This window comes from Zea mays, chromosome 6, assembly GCF_902167145.1.
Source record: "Zea mays cultivar B73 chromosome 6, Zm-B73-REFERENCE-NAM-5.0, whole genome shotgun sequence".
NCBI classification, from domain to species: Eukaryota; Viridiplantae; Streptophyta; class Magnoliopsida; order Poales; family Poaceae; genus Zea; species Zea mays.
The window spans coordinates 40036799-40054190 of record NC_050101.1 but is presented as its reverse complement, the minus strand read 5'-3'; positions in this window follow the sequence as shown (position 1 = coordinate 40054190).

Sequence of the window (17392 nt, the reverse complement as noted above, 5' to 3'; positions counted from 1 at the left end):
CAGGAGCAGGGATTCTCTTCACCGCACCTGGAGGCGAGCACCTCAAGTACGCTCTCCAGTTGCTATTCCCGGCCTCTAACAATGCAGCCTAGTATGAAGCTTTGATACACGGATTGAACATCGCCATGTCACTGGGCGTCAAGAGATTGATGGTATACGGAGATTCTCTTGTAGTCATCAGCCAGATAAACAAGGAATGGGATTGTTCAAGTGATTTAATGGGAAAATACTGCGCTGCCGTCCGAAAGCTGGAAGATAAATTCGAGGGTCTGGAATTTCATCATATAGAAAGAGATCGGAACATAGCAGCCGATGTACTGTCCAAGCTCGGATCCGGTCGGACTCAGGTCCCACCCGGGGTCTTCGTGCAAGAAATTCTCCAGCCGAGTATCTCAATGGATCAAACAGAAGAATGCAACATCATAGATCAACCCGAGTCAGACTCTGATGACTGGAGACGACCGATTATTAAGTATATAAAGAATGAAGAAGAACCAGATGACAAGAACTCGGCAGAGCGCATTGCCAGGCAATCAGCTCACTATACACTCATTGGGGAGGTATTGTACAGAAGGGGCGCATCAGGCATCCTCATGAAGTGCGTTCTCCCGTCCACCGGGAAGCAACTTCTGGAGGAAGTCCATGCAGGGCAATGTGGAATACATGCAACATCCAGAACACTAGTCGGGAAGGTTTTCAGGTCAGGATTCTATTGGCCGACGGCGAAGAACGATGCAGCCGAGTTAGTTCAGAGATGCGAAGCTTGCCAATACCTGTCAAAGCAACAGCACATGCCAGCACAACAGCTACAAACCATACCAGTAACCTGGCCTTTCGCGTGCTGGGGACTGGATATGATTGGACCTTTCAAGAAAGCTCAAGGGGGATATACTCACGTATTGGTGGCGATTGACAAATTCACTAAATGGATAGAGTTCAAGCCCATTGCTTCTTTAACCTCTGCTAAGGCCGTGGAATTCATACAAGGCATAATATTCAGATTCGGGATACCAAACAGTATCATCACTGACTTGGGATCCAACTTCACCAGTTCAGAATTCTTTGACTTCTGCGAGCAAAAGAGCATTCAGATCAAGTACGCATCTGTAGCACATCCAAGAGCCAACGGGCAGGTTGAGCGAGCCAACGGAATGATATTGGAGGCACTCAGGAAAAGGGTCTTCGATAAGAATGAAAAATTCGCAGGAAAATGGATAAGAGAACTGCCTTATGTTGTTTGGAGCTTAAGAACCCAACCTAGCCGAGCCCTGCATGGAAACACTCCTTTCTTCATGGTCTATGGATCGGAGGCAGTGCTATCTGCTGATCTCAAGTTTGGGGCGCCAAGGTTGATCTTCGAAAGCATAGCAGAAGCCGAGGCCACCAGGCTGGAGGACGTTGATGTACTTGAGGAAGAACGGCTGAATGCAGTAATCCAATCAGCACGGTACCAGCAGACTCTAAGGCGCTATCACGACAAGGCTGTGCGGCAACGGTTCTTTTCGATAGGAGACCTCGTCCTCCGCCGAATTCTAACGGGAGAAGGACGGCATAAGTTATCACCCTTATGGGAAGGACCCTTCGTAGTGGCAGAAGTTACTCGGCCCGGATCATATCGCCTCACTCAGATGGATGGCACAGAAGTTGGGAACTCCTGGAACATAGAGCACCTCAGAAAGTTTTATCCCTAGGCTGTATTTCAAAACTGCTGGGGCGACAATGTATTCTGTAAAGTGGAAATGTGTCATCAATAAAGAGAGATTTCAAAGATACTCGGCTTGTTTATGATTGACTTGCATTCTTACTTAACTCGGGGTGACCACTATGCCCCACAAACGGAGCAATCGACTTAAGTCGGCAACGACTTAAGGCGGTGCAACATGCTCACGCTTACTTAACTCGGGGTGACCACTATGCCCTACAAACGGAGCAATCGACTTAAGTCGGCAACGACTTAAAGCGGTGCGACATGCTCGCGCTTACTTAACTCGGGGTGACCACTATGCCCTACAAACGGAGCAATCGACTTAAGTCGGCAACGACTTAAGGCGGTGCAACATGCTCATGCTTACTTAACTCAGGGTGACCACTATGCCCTACAAACGGAGCAATCGACTTAAGTCGGCAACCACTTAAGGCGGTGCAACATGCTCACGCTTACTTAACTCGGGGTGACCACTATGCCCTACAAACAGAGCAATCGACTTAAGTCGGCAACGACTTAAAGCGGTGCGACATGCTCACGCTTACTTAATTCAGGGTGACCACTATGCCCTACAAACGGAGCTGTCGGCTTAAGTCGGCAACGACTTAAGGCGGTGCAACATGCTCACGCTTACTTAACCCAGGGTGACCACTATGCCCTACTAACGGAGCTGTCGGCTAAAGTCAGTGGTGGCTTAAGCCGGTGCAGCATACTCGCGCTTATGCAATTCAGGGGATGACTTCCATATCCCGCAAACAAACTTCATAATCATCAAGCGGCGTTACCACAAACTTACGAACCAATAAATTCTGATACAATAAGAGAGTAATTATGTCATTTGAATGATAAGCTGATATCTTCTAACGAATACTTGATCATGCTAACCGCGCGCTCAGAGCACGCAAAATGTTTCTCTATTTTCCAATGTCTTTCTCAGGGACGACCGACGAAGAAGGGCGATTCGAGGAATCGGGGGCAGCATTCACATCGGCCTTTATGTCTTCAGGAACAACCACGCTGGGTCTCCTCATCAAGATTCGTCCCGCCCGAATAGCATTGTCCATGGCTTTATCGCGCTGGGCCTTGAGAGTAGCAGCAGTTTCTTCGGCAACTTTAGCAGCCAGCTGAGTAGTTTCTAACTCCTGGGCAATGGATTTCTTAGAAGCTCGGAGTCCCTTGATGGTGGCATCCTTCGCAGATATCAATTGCTTAAGGCGGGTCACTTCATCCGCAGATTCTTGCAGCCTACAGCGCTGATTGTCCAGTTCCTCCATTGTAAAGCGGTGACTCCTCTCCAAGATGGTCAGCGAGTTGCTAGAATCACGATACAATCTGTCTAGATTGTCACGAGAAGCAGCAAGGATACGTTTTTCTTCCTGCAAACAAAAATCAACTCCTTTAGAATCCAAGCAAGTAATAAGAGCATAGCAAGGCAAGGCACGGTTTTGTAAGTTACCTTTTCAGAGTCAAGCCGAGCATGAATAGAAGAACTCAGAGCGTTGGCGTCATCCAAAGCAGCGGAGACCTGACTTAGTTCAGTTTGGCTCTGAGAGTACTTCTCCTCGAAGTCAGCGCACCGTTGAACCATTTCAGCATGATCTCGGGAATGTTTTTCCTCAAGAACTGCAATCTGCCGAGTCATTCCTATCAAGAGATAATCAAACAAAATGAAGTCAGAAGGTAAAACAGTCCACAAACAAAGGCAAAGAAGAAGAAGAAAAAGGGCACTAACCAGCGTTAGTCGCCTCCAACTCGGATACACGACGATGAAGCGACACTGGATTCCAACGCTCAAGAGACGAAGCCACTTCTGGGATGGAAGCACCCTGCGATCTCAGCTGGCTGGCCATCCCATCCACCAAAGCCTGATGAGAAGAACAGGTGAACACAATGACAAAAGTCCATGCAACGTAAAGATCAAGCTAAAGTACAACACAGTACCTGGAGGTTGGAAAAGAACGAGGGGATCCCCAAATCAGGAGAAATCAGCTGATAACCAAGCGCAAGACCACCACCCGAAGCAGCTTGCAACGGACCAGTAGGAATCAGCTCAGTGCCTTCAACAGAGCCGAACGCCAGATCAGCAGGGATGCTGCCCTCTAAAGCGACTCCCTGATCCAGAGTTTGGGCTACCACCATGCAGCCAGAATGCGGAGGCGAACCCGCATGAACGTCCATGGAGGTGCAGGAAGGAGACCCTGCTCGGGCACCCTCGGGGGCTGGGTCATAGTTGGCACTGCCCACTTGAGCCGGATCACCCCCGGCAGCACCCTCGGGGGCTGGGCAGTGGCTTACATTCTTCACCCGAGCTAAGTCATCCCCGGCGACACCCTCGGGGGCTGGGCATGTGTCAGCGCCATTCTTGAGGTCTAGGCTCTCCGCAGTAACCACCTCTAAGGTTGACGGGCCTTCAGCCACTTCCATGGAACCAGGACAATCCAAGTCAACATCCCGACCCTCGAGATCGCGCTCTAAGGTCGACGAGGCACGGGATGACCTCAACCCAGCATCAGGCACGGCGGCACAAGTCTCTGTTGCATTATCATCCACTGGCTCTAATAACAAGTCCTCTGGGACCATATCCTCAAGAGTTTGATCAAAGTTGGCCAGGGATAGTTCTTGCAGACCAATGAGGGCAGACAAAGCAGGAGAAGGAACTCCACTACTTCCACCGCTGGCGATAAACTGCCGACTGTTTTTCCGAGTTAAAGGAGCTTCATTTTCTTCCTCCTCATCTTCCACAGTGACAACACTAGCAGCACACCCATTGGGATCAGCAACAGATGGAGCACCCACATTGGGATCAGCAGTGGTTTGGGTGCACCCATTGGGGTCAGCGTCAGTAAGTCCAGTTGCAGGCACTTCTTCAGCAGCAGGAACTAAGGTGCCGGCGTCCTCATCAAAACTGGAAACTCGCCGGAGGCGTCTTCTCTTCTTCTTTTGCTCATCAACAGAAGGCTCAGGCTGACTGGTTCGGCTAGGGCGCCTCGGGCGAGTACTGACTGGTTTCTGGACATCCAAAGTTGAACCAACCTCTGGAAGGGGCACCACTGCCAACGTACCAGTAGGAGCAGCGTCGGAGGAATCCTCAGCTAGCAGATCAAGCATGACATTTATATCCGCATCACTAGGGTTCAGGGGCACCTCAAAATGAACCTGCCGCTCGTCATCAGGTATCTCCCCAAGCGAAGCAACCAAAGTACTGACTTCTTCAGCAGAGGGTCGCACTCTAAGGCCCAAATTGCCATCAGTCACAGGCGGATTTGACACAAAAAGGGTGAAATCTTTGGGAGGAGGTAGGTTCCAGGCCGAGTATGCCACTGGAGCACCAACATTTGAAACCTTACCCCTGAGGATCATTTCAAGTCGGCTTACCAAGTCTACAGAAGGAATTCTCCTATTGGTAACCCGAGTTGAGTCGGCTAGCCCTCGATAGAGATATGCCGGATAGGCCCTGTCTTTAAGTGGCTGAATGTTCTTGAAAACAAAGTCAGTGACCACCGCTTCAGCAGTTAGACCTCTCTCTTTCAGTAGTCCAACCTCAGTTAGCAACACACCTGCCTCAGCCACTTCTTGATCTGTGGGAGACTCGGTCCAGCTCGGAGTGCGAACGTCTGGCTGTCTTCCCGACCGGGAGGGGAGAGAATTTCCATAATTATCAACTATAAACCACTCTAGACGCCACCCCTTAATACTATCCTTGAGGGGAATCTCAAGATACTCAGTTTTCCGCCCACGGCGCATCTCCAAACTGGCACCTCCGACCAACTGATGTTTCCCCCCGGCCATCCCAGGGCGACAATGATACAGATACTTCCATAAACCGAAATGCGGCAGCACGCCGAGAAAGGCTTCGCATAGGTGAACGAAAATGGAGATTTGCAGAATGGAATTAGGGTTCAAATGGGTCAAGTTGATGTGATAGAAATCAAGGAGGCCGCGGAAAAAAGGAGAGATGGGAAGGCCGAGGCCGCGGAGAAGAAAAGGAGCGTAAACTACAGACTCGTGGGTATCCTCTGTTGGGACAATAGTCCCATGGCAAATCCGCCAAGAACAGAGTTCCCGCGGAGGAAGAACCCCGATGGAGACGAGGTGGAGAAGTTCAGCTTTGGAAATAATGGACATATGGTTACCTGCGAAGGGCAACTGGCTGTTGGGGTCGATTGGAGGGATCACCGCAGCAGACGAGTTCGCAGTTTTCCTCTTAGGCGCCATCTCGCTTCTCACCAGCGAACAGAGTAGGAGGCGAGTGGCAGAGAAGATTCAGATGCGGGAATGCAAGAACTAGGGCACAGAAAGCAAAGGCGGCTAAAAGCGCAACTCTTATGGGATATTCTCAAGCCAGATACCGTTTCAAAAAGTGCCTAGTCATCACCTGGCGGTTATTTCCGAAACCCCAGCATGCCACGTGGTCATCTGGCAGTTATTTCCAAAAAAGCCGACGTGCCACTTCATCACTCGGTTATTATCCTCAAAATAACTCATGCGGCCGGATATCACTCGGCGTTGCCTCTAAAACGCTGACCTCGTATTCAATCACTCGGCATTACTTTTAAAATGCCGACGTCAACCTTCAACCACTCGGCGTTGCCTCTAAAACGTTGACCTCGTATTCAATCGCTCGGCATTACTTCTAAAATGCCGACGTCGACCTTCAATCACTCGGCGTTGCCTCTATGTCACACCCGGATTTTAGGGGTCAAAAACCCGGGCGCGAACATAAACACCAGGTGTGCTGGGACCAAGTCTCACACATATGATGCATAGTGGCACATGATCGAATGTCACATCTTTACTATATAACAGGAGTTCTGTACAAAAATAATTAAATAATTACATCATATGAGGAAACGATCCAGCAACCCAAAGTTGACTGGGAGACGACGACCTAGACCTCTCACGAACACATCGCAGCATCCTCCATGCGCCTCATCCTGCAGTACCTGTTCTTGACCTGTGGGGGGGGTGTGAGACAGCAAGAGTGAGCTCACATACGTTCATCGCTCAACAAGTTGTGGGGAATAATGTGCATGAACTCGCCAAAGGTGGGAGCTCATGTGAAGTGTAAGGCTTACCAAAGAGGATGGTTAGAGCTGAGCATTGCTTTTAAAGTTGGTCAAAATTTTATTAGCAATTACTAAGTATAAGTAAATACCAACCCAATTAAGTAGTAGAACAAAAGTAACAATCTCACCTGCGATGCAATGCATATGACAAATTGAGTTTAAGTTCCATAATTTAATCATGTGAGGGTCCGAGCTGCTCATGACCGTGAGCACGGCTAGTATACCAGTTTTACACTCTGCAGAGGTGGCGCATCTTTACCCACAAGTCATGTTACCCATCTGCCAAGGGATCGCGACTTCCCATACACCTCTACCGAGGAGGCGAGGCAGGGTAACACTACGAGGCCTTTACAAAGTTCCACTAGCTTCAGAAAACCCGCTACAGTTTATAGGAAGCTCCAATGCAGGAATTCCCTTGCAGGACCGCCATCGCAGCAAAATCCTCCCGAGGGCCTCCCTACACTGACCACTCCCCTACTGCCCTTGCCCCTTTCGGGTAAGGTAGTCCTCCACTAGCTTTCCTAATTAATCAGCCAAGGGCGTCCCATTATACCCTTGTGGTAGCACTGTTTTCCCGGGTGGTCGCTCCATGTTCCAATTAACATAATGATCTTATCATGAACGATAAATAACAACGGATAACAAAAGTACAATCATGTGTAATGTATCTTCATACCCAAAACCACATAAAGCACTAGCAAGTACTACCCAAAAAGTTTAGTGGTAACAAGGTATAAAGATAATCAAACTAGGGTAACCTATTGGGTCCCATCAAAATTAACCTATGCAGATCATTATGATTAATTAGAACATGGCTGGGTAAAAAGAAGTGATCAAGGGCACAACTTGCCTGAGACTTGAGATTCCAGGTACCAGGATGATCTTCAGGTGACTCGTGACCTCACGCTAGTCGTAGCAATACAAACAAACATGGTATAGGCAAAATTAACATCACACCAAACATAAGAATAAACTGAGTAATAATAATCTACGCGTTGCTACGAGACTAACGCAACTGGAACGAGTCAAATCGGATTTAAAACGAAGGAGAAACGAATTTCCTAAGGTTTTATGTATTTGATACGAGATTAGTTAAGAAATAATATTTTAATACCATTTTCATGTTAAAACAGAGGTGCTATGTAATAAACAACATTATTACAAAATTTTAGGAACTGGAATGAAGTAATTTGGAGTTCATATGCATTTTCTATGAATTTGAAGTTCTAGTAATTATTTTCTCATTAAAAACCATTTCCTGATATTATTTATTCAATTCCCCATGACCTCTGGACTGTGGACACTATTTTAACTAAGACTAGGGTGCTCTGTGCAAAATTCCGGGCCTGTTTTATAATTCCTTTACACGCATCAGGACGGCGGGTTAATTGTGGCAAAGAACAGGGGCTCTTATGAAAAATCACACAGCCGAAGGGTTATGGTTGATCACTGGCCGCCAGATCTGAGATGGAAGGCTCAGATTAAATCCGCCCTCTAAGCGAACCGGTATGACACATTGGTCGTTGAATCCGAGATCTACGCCCGAGATTTAATATATACGTGATCTAATCTTGAGCGTCCGATAGGGAATCGAACGGTGAGCGTTCTCCACCCTGGTCGAAACGTCACCGCATTAATCTTGACCGCATAGGGTAGATCGGACGGTCGACGTGGCTACCCCCAATCCAAGCCAAGCGCGGCGGCGCCGGTCACGGCGGCGGCATGGCCGGAATCCGGTCACTAAGTGGAATCACGCTCCAAACACGCTGGTCTTAGGCCTACAGAGGGAGGGGACCATGGTGAAGTCAACCGAGGTACTATGGTTAGCTGCGGGGCACAGGTAGGAGCCGACCGCGCAATTGGGCGGACCCGAGCAGGATTAGGATTCCGGTGAGCAACCTACGGTGACCCATCACACTAAATCGTCTAAGGTTTGTTGCAAATCACAACAGAGACGGGGGCGAACGTGTGGGAGGGGACCATACCCGAATTGGTGGCGCGAAACTTCCGGTCCGCAGCAGCGGCGGCACACGACGGAGTTCTCCCACTGGCGAGCGATTACCGGTGCGCAGAGCTTCGATTTCGCCCAATTGATCCACGCATGCACTCCAGGGACCGCGCAGAGACACCCCGACCAACTACGGTGGATCCCAACACCCGAGCTTGATGGTGGCGGCGAATCCCATTCTACCTCCCCGATCTCTCTCTGTGTTCATGCTCCGATCTCCACTCCATGCCAGGCGAGGCTCCCAACGACTCGATGCAGCCTCGATTTGGTGGATGGAGGGAAGGGGGTCGCGGAGCTTTGGCTTTTATACACCACGGTGAAGTCCGAGCGGAGGGAACCGAACGACGAACATCGCGGCGAGGGAGTGCTGACCATGCGAGCATGGCGGGTTCTGTTGAGATGCGCACGGAGCAAGGAACAGGTGATGACAGGGCGGCCCCACTTGACAGAGACGGGTTGAGAAAAGAAAACGCCCAGAGCGACTGACGGCCGGGCCCGCCCAGCATTCGCTCCCATTACTCTTGCGCTCGCGCAGACACAGTGATGGGCCGCGGGATAGAAAAGGTTTTTGTGGGCCAGACTGAGGTGGTTAGCCCAGGCAGTCTTTTTCCTTTATTCTTTTTATTTTATGTTTCCCTTTTTCTCCTTTTCAAATTCAAACTCCTTTCAAATTTAAATTTCCATTCTTGTGGAAAATTTATCCTCAATTTTATATTATGCCATGAACAGTATCAATTTGGAGATGTAGTTATATATACATTGTTTTTATCTTAAATCTTTGTATATCTTCTTTTTTTCTAACTTCTATAATTTCTTTTATATTCCAAATTTTCCCTTGGGAATTTAATGTATTTCTTTTCATATGATATATTATGTGGTCAAAAGATGCACACAACCATGAAAAACAGCATGATACATGTATTATTTGAGTGTCTTTTCGTAACTATTTATTTGTTTAATTGTGGTGCTCACACGAAATGAGAAACATAGATAACACATATAGATATAAGGTAATATAATTTCCCTTTCTAGACTTTTCTTTTAAAGTGGGTGTTACAAATCCTACCCCCCTTAAAAATAATCTCGTCCTCGAGATTTGTAAGAAAAAGGGATACAATAAGTTTGGTCTAGAATTTTAGTTTCTCATTTGGTTCTGGGAATCAAAGTTTTGTTTAAAGTTTTTTTTATATGGATATGTATGTCTAGCCATTTATTATGTTAGATGAGGTATGGTTATGGCAAGTATAGGTTGTGGCAAGGAAGAGTATAATAAGGAAAGGCTTCATCCAGAAATGTGGATCTTGATCCCGCTGGCGATTCAACTTGATCTTTGAAGACTTGAGTTGATGCTTATCCTTCTTTGATGTGGTTGGTCTTCTTTGGTCTTTCTTCTTGGAGTCGGTATCCGAGTTAAGGGTAGATGGAAAGGACATATTGTTAGGATAGCCGGGGTACACGAGGTAGGTAGGTTTGAGCAGAGTTTTACTTTGCTTTTGGAACAAATGGGTTAGGCAACCTATGATGTAGGTTAGGTTATTGTTTACGGACGAGTTAGCCCAAGGTATTAATTTAGGGTAAGATATGTTTATAGAACTAGGGCCTAATTTTTGTCGCCAACATTATCTAACTTATTTAAGTAACTCAATTTGGATTAGATCATGGTTGTTATTCTAGAGTGGGATAAATATGCTAATTAGGGAAAGATGAATCCAAAAGGATAAGGTAGAATCCTTTGAGGTCAGTTAGATCTATTAGGATGACATAAGATCTTTTCAAGATAAGACGATTATCTTTTAAGATAAGATGGACATATGAGTGTATGATAGAATCTTTCAAGATGAGATGGATATTATTAGGCTAGATACTTTAATGAGAGATAATTTAGTTTGTCTAGATATTTTTATAACCGTTTTTTTCTATATGTATATGCAGATGTGATTGTGGACATTACTCCACAACTAATCACACTCAATCAAAGATCCAAATCAAACAAGTATCATAAGAACAAACATTCAAGCATACAAATACCTATAAAAATAGTTTTGTTTTTGTTCCTAAGAGTAGGTCTCCTATTCCTAAAGTCACTTTAGGCACAGGATTTCAAAGTGTGAAATCCACATTTGTCTTTAGAATGAAAAGGTAAGAATAATCAGAGTAAAGCGGAAATAGATGAGAAAAGATTAAGAAAAGTTTAGAAAAGAATCAGAGTAGCAAGGGTAAGTAAAGAATGGTTGTCCAGTTCTATCTAGGTTTCGTCCTACAGTCAACATTCCTCTGATACCACTTCTGTCACACCCGGATTTTAGGGGTCAAAAACCCGGGCGCGAACATAAACACCAGGTGTGCTGGGACCAAGTCTCACACATATGATGCATAGTGGCACAGGATCGAATGTCACATCTTTACTATATAACAGGAGTTCTGTACAAAAATAATTAAATAATTACATCATATGAGGAAACGATCCAGCAACCCAAAGTTGACTGGGAGACGACGACCTAGACCTCTCACGAACACATCGCAGCATCCTCCATGCGCCTCATCCTGCAGTACCTGTTCTTGACCTGTGGGGGGGGTGTGAGACAGCAAGAGTGAGCTCACATACGTTCATCGCTCAACAAGTTGTGGGGAATAATGTGCATGAACTCGCCAAAGGTGGGAGCTCATGTGAAGTGTAAGGCTTACCAAAGAGGATGGTTAGAGCTGAGCATTGCTTTTAAAGTTGGTCAAAATTTTATTAGCAATTACTAAGTATAAGTAAATACCAACCCAATTAAGTAGTAGAACAAAAGTAACAATCTCACCTGCGATGCAATGCATATGACAAATTGAGTTTAAGTTCCATAATTTAATCATGTGAGGGTCCGAGCTGCTCATGACCGTGAGCACGGCTAGTATACCAGTTTTACACTCTGCAGAGGTGGCGCATCTTTACCCACAAGTCATGTTACCCATCTGCCAAGGGATCGCGACTTCCCATACACCTCTACCGAGGAGGCGAGGCAGGGTAACACTACGAGGCCTTTACAAAGTTCCACTAGCTTCAGAAAACCCGCTACAGTTTATAGGAAGCTCCAATGCAGGAATTCCCTTGCAGGACCGCCATCGCAGCAAAATCCTCCCGAGGGCCTCCCTACACTGACCACTCCCCTACTGCCCTTGCCCCTTTCGGGTAAGGTAGTCCTCCACTAGCTTTCCTAATTAATCAGCCAAGGGCGTCCCATTATACCCTTGTGGTAGCACTGTTTTCCCGGGTGGTCGCTCCATGTTCCAATTAACATAATGATCTTATCATGAACGATAAATAACAACGGATAACAAAAGTACAATCATGTGTAATGTATCTTCATACCCAAAACCACATAAAGCACTAGCAAGTACTACCCAAAAAGTTTAGTGGTAACAAGGTATAAAGATAATCAAACTAGGGTAACCTATTGGGTCCCATCAAAATTAACCTATGCAGATCATTATGATTAATCAGAACATGGCTGGGTAAAAAGAAGTGATCAAGGGCACAACTTGCCTGAGACTTGAGATTCCAGGTACCAGGATGATCTTCAGGTGACTCGTGACCTCACGCTAGTCGTAGCAATACAAACAAACATGGTATAGGCAAAATTAACATCACACCAAACATAAGAATAAACTGAGTAATAATAATCTACGCGTTGCTACGAGACTAACGCAACTGGAACGAGTCAAATCGGATTTAAAACGAAGGAGAAACGAATTTCCTAAGGTTTTATGTATTTGATACGAGATTAGTTAAGAAATAATATTTTAATACCATTTTCATGTTAAAACAGAGGTGCTATGTAATAAACAACATTATTACAAAATTTTAGGAACTGGAATGAAGTAATTTGGAGTTCATATGCATTTTCTATGAATTTGAAGTTCTAGTAATTATTTTCTCATTAAAAACCATTTCCTGATATTATTTATTCAATTCCCCATGACCTCTGGACTGTGGACACTATTTTAACTAAGACTAGGGTGCTCTGTGCAAAATTCTGGGCCGGTTTTATAATTCCTTTACACGCATCAGGACGGCGGGTTAATTGTGGCAAAGAACAGGGGCTCTTATGAAAAATCACACAGCCGAAGGGTTATGGTTGATCACTGGCCGCCAGATCTGAGATGGAAGGCTCAGATTAAATCCGCCCTCTAAGCGAACCGGTATGACACATTGGTCGTTGAATCCGAGATCTACGCCCGAGATTTAATATATACGTGATCTAATCCTGAGCGTCCGATAGGGAATCGAACGGTGAGCGTTCTCCACCCTGGTCGAAACGTCACCGCATTAATCTTGACCGCATAGGGTAGATCGGACGGTCGACGTGGCTACCCCCAATCCAAGCCAAGCGCGGCGGCGCCGGTCACGGCGGCGGCATGGCCGGAATCCGGTCACTAAGTGGAATCACGCTCCAAACACGCTGGTCTTAGGCCTACAGAGGGAGGGGACCATGGTGAAGTCAACCGAGGTACTATGGTTAGCTGCGGGGCACAGGTAGGAGCCGACCGCGCAATTGGGCGGACCCGAGCAGGATTAGGATTCCGGTGAGCAACCTACGGTGACCCATCACACTAAATCGTCTAAGGTTTGTTGCAAATCACAGCAGAGACGGGGGCGAACGTGTGGGAGGGGACCATACCCGAATTGGTGGCGCGAAACTTCCGGTCCGCAGCAGCGGCGGCACACGACGGAGTTCTCCCACTGGCGAGCGATTACCGGCGCGCAGAGCTTCGATTTCGCCCAATTGATCCACGCACGCACTCCAGGGACCGCGCAGAGACACCCCGGCCAACTACGGTGGATCCCAACACCCGAGCTTGATGGTGGCGGCGGATCCAATTCTACCTCCCCGATCTCTCTCTGTGTTCATGCTCCGATCTCCACTCCATGCCAGGCGAGGCTCCCAACGACTCGATGCAGCCTCGATTTGGTGGATGGAGGGAAGGGGGTCGCGGAGCTTTGGCTTTTATACACCCCGGTGAAGTCCGAGCGGAGGGAACCGAACGGCGAACATCGCGGCGAGGGAGTGCTGACCATGCGAGCATGGCGGGTTCTGTTGAGATGCGCACGGAGCAAGGAACAGGTGATGACAGGGCGGCCCCACTTGACAGAGACGGGTTGAGAAAAGAAAACGCCCAGAGCGACTGACGGCCGGGCCCGCCCAGCAGTCGCTCCCATTACTCTTGCGCGCGCGCAGACACAGTGATGGGCCGCGGGATAGAAAAGGTTTTTGTGGGCCAGACTGAGGTGGTTAGCCCAGGCAGTCTTTTTCCTTTATTCTTTTTATTTTATGTTTCCCTTTTTCTCCTTTTCAAATTCAAACTCCTTTCAAATTTAAATTTCCATTCTTGTGGAAAATTTATCCTCAATTTTATATTATGCCATGAACAGTATCAATTTGGAGATGTAGTTATATATACATTGTTTTTATCTTAAATCTTTGTATATCTTCTTTTTTTCTAACTTCTATAATTTCTTTTATATTCCAAATTTTCCCTTGGGAATTTAATGTATTTCTTTTCATATGATATATTATGTGGTCAAAAGATGCACACAACCATGAAAAACAGCATGATACATGTATTATTTGAGTGTCTTTTCTTAACTATTTATTTGTTTAATTGTGGTGCTCACACGAAATGAGAAACATAGATAACACATATAGATATAAGGTAATATAATTTCTCTTTCTAGACTTTTCTTTTAAAGTGGGTGTTACACTATAAAACGCTGACCTCGTATTCAATCGCTCGGCATTACTTCTAAAATGCCGACGTCGACCTTCAATCACTCGGCGTTGCCTCTAAAACGCTGATCTCGTGTTCAATCGCTCGGCATTACTTCTAAAATGCCGACGTCGACCTTCACTCACTCGGCGTTGCCTCTAAAACGCTGATCTCGTGTTCGATTGCTCGGTATTACTTCTAAAATGCTGACGTCGACCTTCAATCGCTCGGCGTTGCTTCTAAAAACACCGATACCGACTGCAAGACTACTCGGCAGCTACTTCTGAAAGCGTCAGTATGATGCACAAGTTATTCATCTACTGTCTCAAAAGAATCAGTTCTATAATAAGGGAAAGCAAGTCATCGAGAAGGGGCCAACGTCATTTTTTCATTAAAGGGAAGATAATAAGCTTACAAACCAACTCTTTGCGAGTTGGTGCTTCCCTACTATTACTACATTACATTACTACTACTACTATACTACTCTACATTACTACTACATTATTCTAACTACACTATACTAATATCTAAAGACCATTGGCGCTTAGCCACTGGCCTTGCTGTTGCTGCCACCGCCGCCGCCCCTGGTGCTGCCTTTGCTGCTGCCGCCTCTGGTGCTGCCCGTGCTGCTGCCGCCTCTGGTGCTGCCCTTGCTCCCGTCGCCGCCGCCGCTGCCCCCGCCGCTGCCGCTGCCGTCACCATCGCCGTCGCCACCGTCGTCGTCGTCGTCGTCGTCATCCTCGCCCCCGCCGTCGTCCGAGTCCTCCTCCTCCGAGGAGAACTCCGACTCATCCGAGCCCTCGAGCCCGGAGCGCTCGACGGCCCGGATGTACGTCCAGACTTCCACGGCAATCCCCTGGGAGTCGTCTGAATCATCAGACGACGCCGGGGGAGAGACGGGAGCCGGAGACCCCTCGGACTCGGAGGAGAACTCCTCCTCCGAGTATTCTGAGTCGCCGAAGTCCTCCGACGGAGGAGTCGGCTCGCGCTTGCGCTTGTTACTCTTGCCCATGGCGGAAGCAGACAGGAGAGAGGAGAAGAATGCAGTAAAGAACAGCGAAGAGATGTGAAAAAACCAGAGGAGCAACAGCGTTATTTATAGAAGGGAAAGGCAACCGCTCACCTCCAACCGTGGTCACTGAACAGTCGCAAAGCATTCAATAAGCACTTCCACCCGTCTGAAGACGCGTCAGACGGCTGACGCCGTTTCATGCAACACTACACCCATTGGGACTCCAGTCAACAACGCAAAGGATATGATTACACTCGCCGTCCCATCACATTACTACTCAGAAACAGCCGGCTAAAACACTCAGCGTACCAAGCCGTCCCTTGCCCACACCCATTGGGGGGGGACGCCCAGGAATTATCAGTATATTTTTCAAAACGGTCACATCCGTGCAGGGCACGCAGTGAATACCTGTCACACCCGATTCTAGGGGGTAGAACCGAGCGCATACCATATGTGTGCCAGGATCCATTTCCACACATATGTTGACGTCACAAGTGTAATATATCAAAAGACAATGCAATAAAGGCGTAAAGAGAGTATAATACTTTATTACATCATCTGAAACATTGTATCTTTAACAAGTATCACATCAAAGTAAGCGGAAATAAACAACTGGGCAATCTCCCACAGGAAGATGACCGGCGCATCGTTAGACTTAGAAATCGTCGTCGTCGATAAAATCTCCATCAAAGTCTCCAGCATCACCCTCTGATCAAAATTAAGCAAGGGTGAGCTCACTTATGGTCGGGGCTCAGCAAGTGGGGGAAAAACTAATGCAGGTATAACAAGGTGAGGCTAAGTTTGAGCAGTAAGCATTTTAGTTGGTCAACATTTTATTAACAACACATGTCTTACTAATAAGTGTGAGTCCCAAATATCCCATTTAAACAAAGGAATATGAATATAGAAAAAACACTTAAGTGAAACCACTTAAGCAAATTATTGGCAGATCATCGGATCTCAATTTAATTCCATCTTCAAGTTCAATTATCATGTGAGGAGTCCAGGTCGCTCATAACCGGGAGCACGGCTGATATATCAGTTTTACACTCTGCAGAGGTGGTACAACTTTACCCACAAGCCATGTATCCCATCTAGCCCGGGTTGATCGGACCCTTAAACACTGCCGAGGTGAATGGCTAGGGATCCATTATGAGATTTTCACAAAATACCTTAATACGAAGCAACCCGCTAAGGTTTCTAAGATGATGGTGGTGGCCCCCTGGGTGAAGTACCTTAGCCAAGAATACGACCCCATGTTAACGTGGGCTGCCAGCACCTACCGCTCCCCCTCTTGCCCATATTTCAGGTAAGGTTGCTAGGCACTAAGCATATAGAGCTAATTGCCAAAGCCAGAGCCATGATAGCACTCGTGGTTGCACTGTTATCCTGGGTGGTCACTCCATGTTCCAATTAATAAGAAGTAATATTGTTTTAACCATCGGGTTAATGTCATAATTGCCAATTAACATTTTTGGAACATTAAACCAATTAATGAGTGACATTAAGATCATTAAGTTGGGCGGTAGCATAAATTTTGCACAGCTTAATAATTTTCCCAGGTTAAACAAGGAATACAGGTAGTAAATCTAGGAAATCCTTAATTAGGTGAAACCCATCAAATTATGCAGTATATCAAAAGTAAACATTATTAAATGCAATGACTGGGTACAAAAAGAGTATGCAGAGGGAGAATCCACTTGCCTTGCTCAAGCGGGTCCTGTGGATCGTCCTCGAACGAGTTCGGATCGTCTACCGCACAATCCGCTTCTAATAGAGTCGCATAGCGCACATACAAAAATAAAACATACACCAATAAATAAACATGCACCATTCATAAACATACACCAATA